This window comes from Littorina saxatilis, linkage group LG16 (assembly GCF_037325665.1).
Source record: "Littorina saxatilis isolate snail1 linkage group LG16, US_GU_Lsax_2.0, whole genome shotgun sequence".
Lineage (NCBI taxonomy): Eukaryota > Metazoa > Mollusca > Gastropoda > Littorinimorpha > Littorinidae > Littorina > Littorina saxatilis.
The window spans coordinates 9,126,897-9,136,896 of NC_090260.1; the positions used below are offsets into that span (position 1 = coordinate 9,126,897).

A 10,000-nucleotide genomic window follows, 5' to 3' on the forward strand; every position below is an offset into this window, starting at 1 on the left:
ATTCGACATTTAACGAAAAGACTCATTCTTTTGTGCTCGTTTTATGCATTGTTGTCGGTACCGAAATAAACTTCAGCCGACAAACGACTTTCCTTTTAATACTTGTGATACTCATTTTGATTCACATATAATATTGATTCGAATGTGTTGAAGCGTGGAGGTATGAGTATACATGCGTTATGTAAGTGTGCGCATCAGACGTGTACAGCTGAACGTTCTCAACTTTTCAATCGCGGAAAAGTAGTCATCACAGCTATGGGGGATTTAGGGCGGTTTAATAGACTACATTAGAAAATGAGTCTAGCTTTCAAAACCCAACGATGTGAACTTTTCAGATTACAGTACGTATAAGCACTGTTTATGAGGGGCTATATGCTATCAAGAAAAATTACTTCATTTGAAAAATGGTAATGTGCCGATTTGCCTGCCAGCAAGGGATTTACCTAAGAATACAAATCCTTGAACCAAACTGTCCAACCTCCACAAAATCAAAAACAACAATTCCGAAAAAAACATAGCAAGTTGTAACTTGGTAAGCCAAGTACATACAATGAGGCGAGCAAGGGGGACAACCGAGAACAAACGAGACTCGTTTTTCAATGGCCAGTGCTTTTCATTTTCGCAAGGGAGGCAACAACATCGATACAAATGTAATTCTTAAAATAAATCGCTCAAGGCGTACGTGCAACTGTTTATGCGAAAACATTGTTGAACTGCATTGTGATAGTGCTTATGGCGAACACATTGTTGAACTGCATTGTGATAGTGCTTATGGCGAACACATTGTTGAACTGCATTGTGATAGTGCTTATGGCGAACACATTGTTGAACTGCATTGTGATAGTGCTTATGGCGAACACATTGTTGACCTGCATTGTGATAGTGCTTATGGCGAACACATTGTTGACCTGCATTGTGATAGTGCTTATGGCGAACACATTGTTGAACTGCATTGTGATGGTGCTTATGGCGAACACATTGTTGACCTGCATTGTGATAGTGCTTATGGCGAACACATTGTTGAACTGCATTGTGATAGTGCTTATGGCGAACACATTGTTGAACTGCATTGTGATAGTGCTTATGGCGAACACATTGTTGAACTGCATTGTGATAGTGCTTACGTGCCGTAATCTGCTAAGTCCACAATGTGTTCCCGTCTTGAGATAGCGAAACTGAACGATACAAGTCTGCACCCTGTAGTCTATCAGGTTAATTGGTTGTCACATTTATTTGCTGCAAAACTAAAAGTGTCAAGTCAGAGGATATTGTTCCCGTGTGCTGTTAAAGATGGCGACCGGAAAGGTGCTCCTGGGACCAATCAGTCGCGGTCCAACCTGATCTGAAAGACATCCCTACCTGTGTCTGATGCCTCGCACCCTGCCGCCGGAATCCTCAGAGACGCCAGACTAATAATTCCCGTCATCCTTTGCGTTGACTGTTCCGCAGTGGCTTCCGGTAAATGATTATAAGTCGCCATTTTGACATGCTCTCAGGGAATATTAGTGCCACTGACGTATGTCAAACTGGATATATGGCTGATGTGGCAGAGTATATTGCAGACGTTTCTTGACAGCTCACGAAATCCCACTGTATGATTTGCCAAGAGCATACCCGCTTTGCCTCATTAGATTCCGCACCTTAACTAAGAAATATGAGAATAAAGTAAACGTCGTGTGCGTGGACACGGAATAATCAAATGGAACCTATTAGTGTGTTAAGCATTGTATATTGATCTCGAACCCCTATTTACACAGACATACACACATGCAGGCAGGCAAGCAGGGTGCTGCATAGACCAAATAGCCTGGACCGCCAACTCGTCACGTGACCCTTCGAGGTTACGACTCTCGACTTTCAAGGGCGCCTCGCGTCCGGTTTGAAAGGCCAGCGATTCGAAGACAGTGAAAAGAAAGCACGCTCCAGTTATTTGTGACAATGGGAGGTGACAATGAACTGGATTTTCCAAAACTCCAAACTAAACTTAACAAAACTCATCGAAAAACATGTTCCATATGCACTTTTGCTGAGTTTATTTTAGCATTTTCAGAACTTACCTCAGCAACTTCGTCCATGTTTACAATCGACACCGGATATCACGTCCCCCTGATTTCTGAAAGGCTTGTAAGCGTAGGTTCCTAAATGCGAAAGGCCGCTACCTCGTAATAGAGAGAAAGAGCGGAGAGAGAGCCAGTTGGCGGTCCAGGATAAATGGTCTATGTAGAGAGAAAGAGCGGAGAGAGAGCTAGTTGGCGGTCCAGGATAAATGGTCTATGTAGAGAGAAAGAGCGGAGAGAGAGCTAGTTGGCGGTCCAGGATAAATGGTCTATGTAGAGAGAAAGAGCGGAGAGAGAGCTAGTTGGCGGTCCAGGATAAATGGTCTATGTAGAGAGAAAGAGCGGAGAGGGAGCTAGTTGGCGGTCCACGATAATAATAATAATAATAATACGAATATTTATAACGCGCACATATCTCACCAACAGGCGACTCAAGGCGCACATACACTCGTTCACACACACGGAGACTTAAAGTCACTAGCACACACACACACCATCAAACATTAAAATATGTACAGTTATTCAGGGTGGGATGGGGTGGGCAGTGTATAATGCATGGATTATTTGGAAAAAAGGAATGTCTTGAGTGCAGATTTGAATGATTCGAGGGACTGTTGTTGGCGGAGGGGGAGAGGTAGTGTGTTCCATTGGCTGGGTGCTTGGAAAGAAAATGAGCGTTGACCTGCTGTTTTGAGTTTGGTGTGGGGGATGTTGAGCTTGAGGGAGTCGGCAGATGATCTGAGTGTTCGTGAAGGGACATAGAGAGAAAGAGAGTCGGAGAGATAGGCAGGGGCGAGACCATGGAGGCATTTGTAGGTGAGAGTGTTGATTTTGTAGGTGATACGGGCAGGAACGGGCAACCAGTGGAGCTGATGTAGGAGGGGGGTGATATGATCTCTCTTTTTCTTTCGTAGGACAAGACGGGCAGAGCTATTTTGAATGCGTTGGAGACGAGAGATAGAAGAAGAGGGAAGACCCGCCAAGAGAGAGTTACAATAGTCAAGACGTGAGAGAATGGTGGAAGTGACCAGTTTGGCGGTAGCATCTGTGGTGAGGTATTTGCGGATAGTGGCGATGCGGCGGAGTTGGAAGTAGCAGGTGCGAGAGACAGAAGAGATGTGTTGTTTCATGGAAAGGGTGTTGTCTAGAGTGACTCCGAGGTTTTTGACAGCAGAAGACAGAGGGACAGAAGAGTCAGAGAGTTGAAGAGAGTCGGAGGTGGCTTTGGAGAGTTTGGATGTAGTGCCTATTAAGATAGCTTCAGTTTTGTTGCTATTGAGCTGAAGTTTGTTTTCTGTCATCCAATTCTGCACGTCAGTGATAGTGTCAGAGATAGAGGAAAGAAGAGATTCAGACTGGTCAGGGGAAGAGCTGTTGTGAAGTTGAGAGTCGTCGGCAAAAGAGTGGTGGAGAACGTTGTGTCGGTCAAGGATGTGGTCAAGAGGTTGAGTGTAGAGAGTAAATAGTCTATATAAATGGTCTATGTAGAGAGAAAGAGCGGAGAGAGAGCTGGTTGGCGGTCCACGATAAATGGTCTATGTAGAGAGAAAGAGCAGAGAGAGAGCTAGTTGGCGGTCCAGGATAAATGGTCTATGTAGAGAGAAAGAGCGGAGAGAGAGCTAGTTGGCGGTCCAGGTTAAATGGTCTATGTAGAGAGAAAGAGCGGAGAGAGAGCTAGTTGGCGGTCCAGGTTAAATGGTCTATGTAGAGAGAAAGAGCGGAGAGAGAGCTAGTTGGCGGTCCAGGTTAAATGGTCTATGTAGAGAGAAAGAGCGGAGAGAGAGCTAGTTGGCGGTCCAGGTTAAATGGTCTATGTAGAGAGAAAGAGCGGAGAGAGAGCTAGTTGGCGGTCCAGGTTAAATGGTCTATGTAGAGAGAAAGAGCGGAGAGAGAGCTAGTTGGCGGTCCACGATAAATGGTCTATGGGTGCAGGCAGGCAGACAGACAAACACGCAAACACAAGCACACACACACAAACACATACACACACACGCACGCACGCACGCACGCACACACACACACACACGCGCGCGCTCTCACGCACGCACGCACGCATGCGCGCACAAGCAATCACTGAAACAACGTATAAGCTCCATTTAAAATGCTTTCTGCAAAAGAGACATCGACATCGCGTACCAGTAGACACACATCATACACACACTCCTACAATATTTGATTGAGATGGCAGCTGCGGTCTTGCAGTGTATGATGGGACAGAAGTACAACATCTCAACGATTGCATCTTGGGGCGGAAGGTCGGGTGTTTTTATTTCACACTCAGAACCGAATGACTTTTGCAAATTTTTATGTATTGCATCCGTACGCCATTTTAGAACAGTTGCCTGGTAGTTTTACCTGAACAAGTCCATGGGAGATGCCATGTGCTGTAAGAAACAAATTCCAAAAAATAAGTGGTTTTTTTTAAAGGGGCTTTTGTTATGGGTTGTAGAAAAGTTGTTTTTTCTTGGAAACACTGAGGCAAGCAAACCCACGTGACATTGCAGGCCAATCGCCAGCGAGAGGCTAGTCTCCACATAAGGTCGCCGAAGATATTGCATGCTGAACAGATCAAAAATGTATTTAATTTACAAAAATTAAGCTATAAAGCTGAAGAACAGACAGTTAAAAAAAACATATTGAACAAGAGAACAGAAATCGATTTTTTTTAAAAGGGGGAATACAGAGCGCTTAACTCAGTCGGGCTGTGGGGACGCCGAAGGAAGACCCCAGGCGGGATTATCGACATGTTGTTCAAACTGTGGCCTGACTAGAAACTGACTCACCCACAGCGATCACTGATTATGCGACAGCTGGGGGTTGCCTTGTTCTTTGCCACAGCGGCTTGTGAAGGAAAATAACACAATCTGTTTCACGCACATGTACTGCATGCGGGTTTCCATTGCAGTTGGACGTTTTAAATATGAGTACAGATGATTGTTCGAATTTGTGGTGAAATATTTAGATTGTATGTCTTGCAAGGTGTGAATACTGGTAGATTTGTTGCCTTGAAGTTGTGTGCAGGTGTTGAGGATATATACAGCAGAAAATCCATACCTCACAGTCATGTTTATCCTCTGTGTAGCCTGTAATCCGAACTAAATGAAGTTTCAGTGAACAGTTGGCAACCATTTTTGGAAAGTGTCTTCGTGGTGTGTGTGAATCAAGGGGTGTGTGAGGACACTTGACGATCACGGCTTTTGTCAGAGAAAAAATCTGTGTGCTGAATAGTTTGGCATTGTAGTAGCCTGTGCATTGGACAACAAACTATTCAGTCGTGTTCCTGACCAAAGAAACATGAACCGATGAAAAAGATTGCCATCTTGTGGAGTGGATCGGAGTTGTAGGTTAGTGTTGATGAGTGTGTATTACTCAGGGGGAAACATGTGCGCTCAGCATACGGGCAAAATAGGGTTTGCATATTGCAACCACAAAGGTGACACTTCCGCGGAGTAAAATCGTCAAAATGGGTGAAATATTTACAGCCATCTCGGCATAAGCTTGCAGTTCCCCCGAAAGCGGAGTATGGCTGCCTTAAATGTTGGGGTAAAAACGGTTATAGACGTAAAAACCCACTCGTGCAAAAACATGAGTGAACGTGGGAGTTTCAGCCCATGAACGAAGAAGACTAAGAAGTTTATAAACAAATTTATTATGATATAAGTTTGAGTGAAACATATATTATTTGGTTATTGGAATGAAAATTTAAAAAATGATCAAATTTATTTTATAAATTATTGTATTTTGATAACAAAAACGACTATTGGAAAATATAAGTATGAAAAGAAGTTATATTTGGGTATTTTATTGGAATTAGAGTTAAATATTAGAAAGAAGTTTATGTTTTGTATCATATAAAGTTGATTATGTTATAAAGAATAAGACCAAGGAAGAAGGATGCTCCCCGCCTAAATAAAAAAATAAAACACTTTTGATTTTTAAATCAGGCAAAAAATATGGGTTGAAACATCCTGCATGCAACTGAGGTCAAAAAAATAAATACAGAAGAATAATGATAATAAGAAGAAGAAGATTGCAGCCCCTGGTTACAGACACACTATTTCACTGTCTCAGATCTTACCAGGCTTTTACACGGGACAAGACCATCCCTCCACTTGGTCACATACCAACAATGGACAGCCTGGGTGATCTCTTTGCACAATAATATATTCCGATAAATTAATTTTGCAGATGCAACCATGCCTTTTTGAGAAACTATTCCCTACAAAAAAAAATTCTACTCGCCAGCATGATGTAGATTGTGGGTATGTATCCAAGTGGAGGGATGTTCGTCTTCCATGTCAAAGTCTGGTCAGGTCGGCCATTTCATTTGAGTCAAACTGTTTTCAGTCCTCCGAAAGCGGCGTACGGCTGCCTTCATGGCGGGGTAAAAACGGTCATACACGTACAAATCCACTCGTGCAAAAACACGAGTGTACGTGGGAGTTTCAGCCCATGAACGCAGAAGAAGAAGAAGAAGAAGAAGAAGAAGAAGAAGAAGAAGAAGAAGAAGAAGAAGAAGAAGCAGAAGCAGAAGAAGAAGAAGAAGTGTTTTCACGAGAAGGAGTGTGTCTTTAACGTGTGTGTGTGTGTGTGTGATTTTGAAACAAATAAAATGTCATAACTTTGGGACAGTATAATGAATAGTTTTGCGGTATATGTTTACCCGAAGCTGGAAATAACAAGGTTTTGGAAAGGAGAGAAACAAGAGAAATGAAAAAATGTTGAAACAAGGATGATCATTTATTGAGGATTGAATAGAGATGCCTATAGGACGATTAATATAGTATTATATCCCATGACCTCCCTTCTTTGTCTCTGTTACTTCAGTATGGGTATATATGTTGTATTTTTATAGCTCAATAAATACATCATGGACTCCAAAAAATATATGATAGTGCAGATTCCGATTTGGGCAAAGGACTACTTTCCTCCCGACCTTTGACCTCGCGCCGAACAATGTGACACATTTGTATGAAGTTCTAAAATCGTATTGCACGGCTCAGAAAACCATATCAGTTGCACGCAAAAATGAATCTCAGAACTGATCTGATGTATGAGATGCAATAAGCAAAAGTTTCTTTCATTATGAAAGCAATGCAGGTCGAAAAAAACGAACATTCAACTTACAAGATAACCAGATGCTAGCGAACCAAAACAAAAACACGAGTACCCTCCCCTTGCATCGTTAGCAGACGACTTTTGAGAATCTGTCGGAAGTGTGTTTTGGTGTGCGCCTTCAGCTATCAAACATCGGCTGTTTCACGTGTTTTGCGAGCAAGTCTACTCTTTTGCCTGGCTCTGCAGTAAGTCCACATATTTTTCCGTAATCCAGTCATATTCCTTCAAAATGCAATCAATCGGCGGTGACAGACGTGTCGGTCGCGTTTTCCTCACTCCCATACCAGTTTCAGTTCATCCATGCAAACACACTCGCAAAACAAGTTTATCACGTGGATACATTTCAAATAGGGAGCAAATGGTTAAATCTAAACCTACATATTTGTTCCCTAAAATTTGCTTCTCTGTCAATAAACCTAATTACACACGTTCGAGAAAAACAACGTGGAATCGATTCTGAATCGAGTAAGCCAAATGGGTCCCAAACCCGTTTCGCCCGTTCTGCCGACCTGAAACGCAAAACAAAAGAATTGTGCGCTTCAACTAAATTAATTTCTATTCGACTTCATTACTTTCTTGCAACTTATGAACCTTTACTTAAAGCTTTTAAATGGTCTGAAAGTAGTGTTACCGCGTACTTATCGATGCACTCATTCGTTTTATTTTTTCAGCGACGGTCACTTAGTTTAAGGTTGCAAAAGGGCTAAGTCTCGCTGGCAACAGTTTTACCCTGCACAGATCGCAACAGTGCCGCTAGTAGTCTACACTTTGTGTTTGATGGTAGAATGGGATATACAGATTACAACACTCGTGGTTTTTTATATGGCTTGTATTTCAGTCAAGACCCAGCGGGAATATCAATCGAGAGCCACTCGCCAGAGGCTCGTGTCTCCTGATGATATTCATCCGCTGGGTCTTGACTGAAATACAAGCCATATAAAAAACCACTCGTGTTGTAACCTATACATATACACATCAATCTGCAAAAATATCTCAATGGAAAAGACGTCTGATAAACAAAGGGAAGTAAGCTCTCTACAGACGACATGTGTACTATCTGCAGACAACATGTGTACTATCTGCAGACGACATGTGTACTATCTGCAGACGACATGTGTACTATCTGCAGACGACATGTGTACTATCTGCAAACGACATGTGTACTATCTGCAGACGACATGTGTACTATCTGCAGACGACATGTGTACTATCTGCAGACGACATGTGTACTATCTGCAGACGACATGTGTACTATCTGCAGACGACATGTGTACTATCTGCAGACGACATGTGTACTATCTGCAGACGACATGTGTACTATCTGCAGACGACATGTGTACTATCTGCAGACAACATGTGTACTATCTGCAGACGACATGTGTACTATCTGCAGACGACATGTGTACTATCTGCAGACGACATGTGTACTATCTGCAGACGACATGTGTACTATCTGCAGACGACATGTGTACTATCTGCAGACAACATGTGTACTATCTGCAGACGACATGTGTACTATCTGCAGACGACATGTGTACTATCTGCAGACAACATGTGTACTATCTGCAGACGACATGTGTACTATCTGCAGACGACATGTGTACTAGAGTAAGTGAGAGTGAAACGGAACTATCTTTGACACATTGACCAATGGAAAAGACGTCTGTCTGGACCAATCAAATTTACAAACACAGATTTATTCTTGTTCGGTTTCATTGTTCATGTTCTTCGGACCATTTTTTTTTTACATCGGTCCGTACTGTAGTTTGTAAAGAAACTATTTCAATTTCTGAGTCACTGTGTCCCAGATGAAATATCCATACAGGGAGTGACAGAAATGATTATCAAATACACACGTCCAGACCCGGACATAAACGAAGCATATGGCGCATATTGATATGCTAAATGCTTGGTTAACCTGAACACACGGATAATCATGAATTATTGCCTTTGATTAATCGGCACACATTGAAATAAGGGCCGACGGGCGCAATGGCTTGGTGGTAAGACGCCGGTCTCCAGGGCGGAAGGTCGTGGGTTGGAATCCCGCCTGGTGGGTTAATGTGGAGATTTTTCCGATCTTCCAGGTCAACTTATGTGCAGACCTGCTAGTGACTTAACCCCCTTCGTGTGTACACGCAAGCACAAGACCAAATGCGCACGGAAAAGATCCTGTAATCCATGTCAGAGTTCGGTGGGTTATAGAAACACGAAAATACCCAGCATGTTTCCCCCGAAATCGGCGTATGGGCGTTTACTCGACACTGGGCACTTACGAGGTACTTTACGGTACAGGTAGTACTGCAAGCAGGTCTCCTACTGTTTCCACCACTGCCACTACTGCACTACTGCTACTCTTACTGCTCCTACTACTTCTAAAGCGGCGACAATGATTGTTATGACTATCTGATTTTTATCGGCAATAAATACAAAATCCACTAGGCCCTGGGTGAAGCATTATTCGGGTCTTTCCGCCATGACTATAATTATACATGGGGGGGGGGGGGGGGCAGGCTAGAAGGTGTTTCGGTTATGTATTTTGAGCTGTTGGTTGTGTGTGTGTGTGTGTGTGTATGTGTGTGTCTGTGTCTGTGTGTGTGTCTGTGTGTGTGGGTCTCTGTGTGTGTGTGTGGGGGGGGGGGGGGTCGCGTACGCGCTTGCGTGCGTGCGTGTGTGCATTTTTTTAGTGGTGTTTTTTAATTGGTATGATAATGGTCTTCGGGGAATTGCCTAAAATAAATTCCGGCTGCTATTCCTGGGGAAAGCGTGCCGCGACCGAGTCTCAAGCGAGATGAACAGTTCACGTTGTTTTCACAATCTCTGTC

General features: G+C 43.1%; 1 protein-coding gene across 4 annotated transcripts in view; it reads left to right on the plus strand.

The window, feature by feature from the left end:
• Positions 1-10,000, plus strand: part of LOC138950317 (calexcitin-2-like) — a 46,209-nt gene that overhangs the window by 12,540 nt on the left and 23,669 nt on the right. For 2 of the 4 annotated variants that reach the window (XM_070322066.1, XM_070322067.1), the window contains exon 1: positions 4,924-5,401. The exons of the other annotated variants lie outside the window; for them this stretch is intronic. The gene's annotated coding sequence lies outside the window, so the exon portion shown is untranslated. Of the gene's footprint in view, positions 1-4,923; positions 5,402-10,000 lie in introns of those variants that run through there. 4 annotated transcript variants of the gene reach the window in all.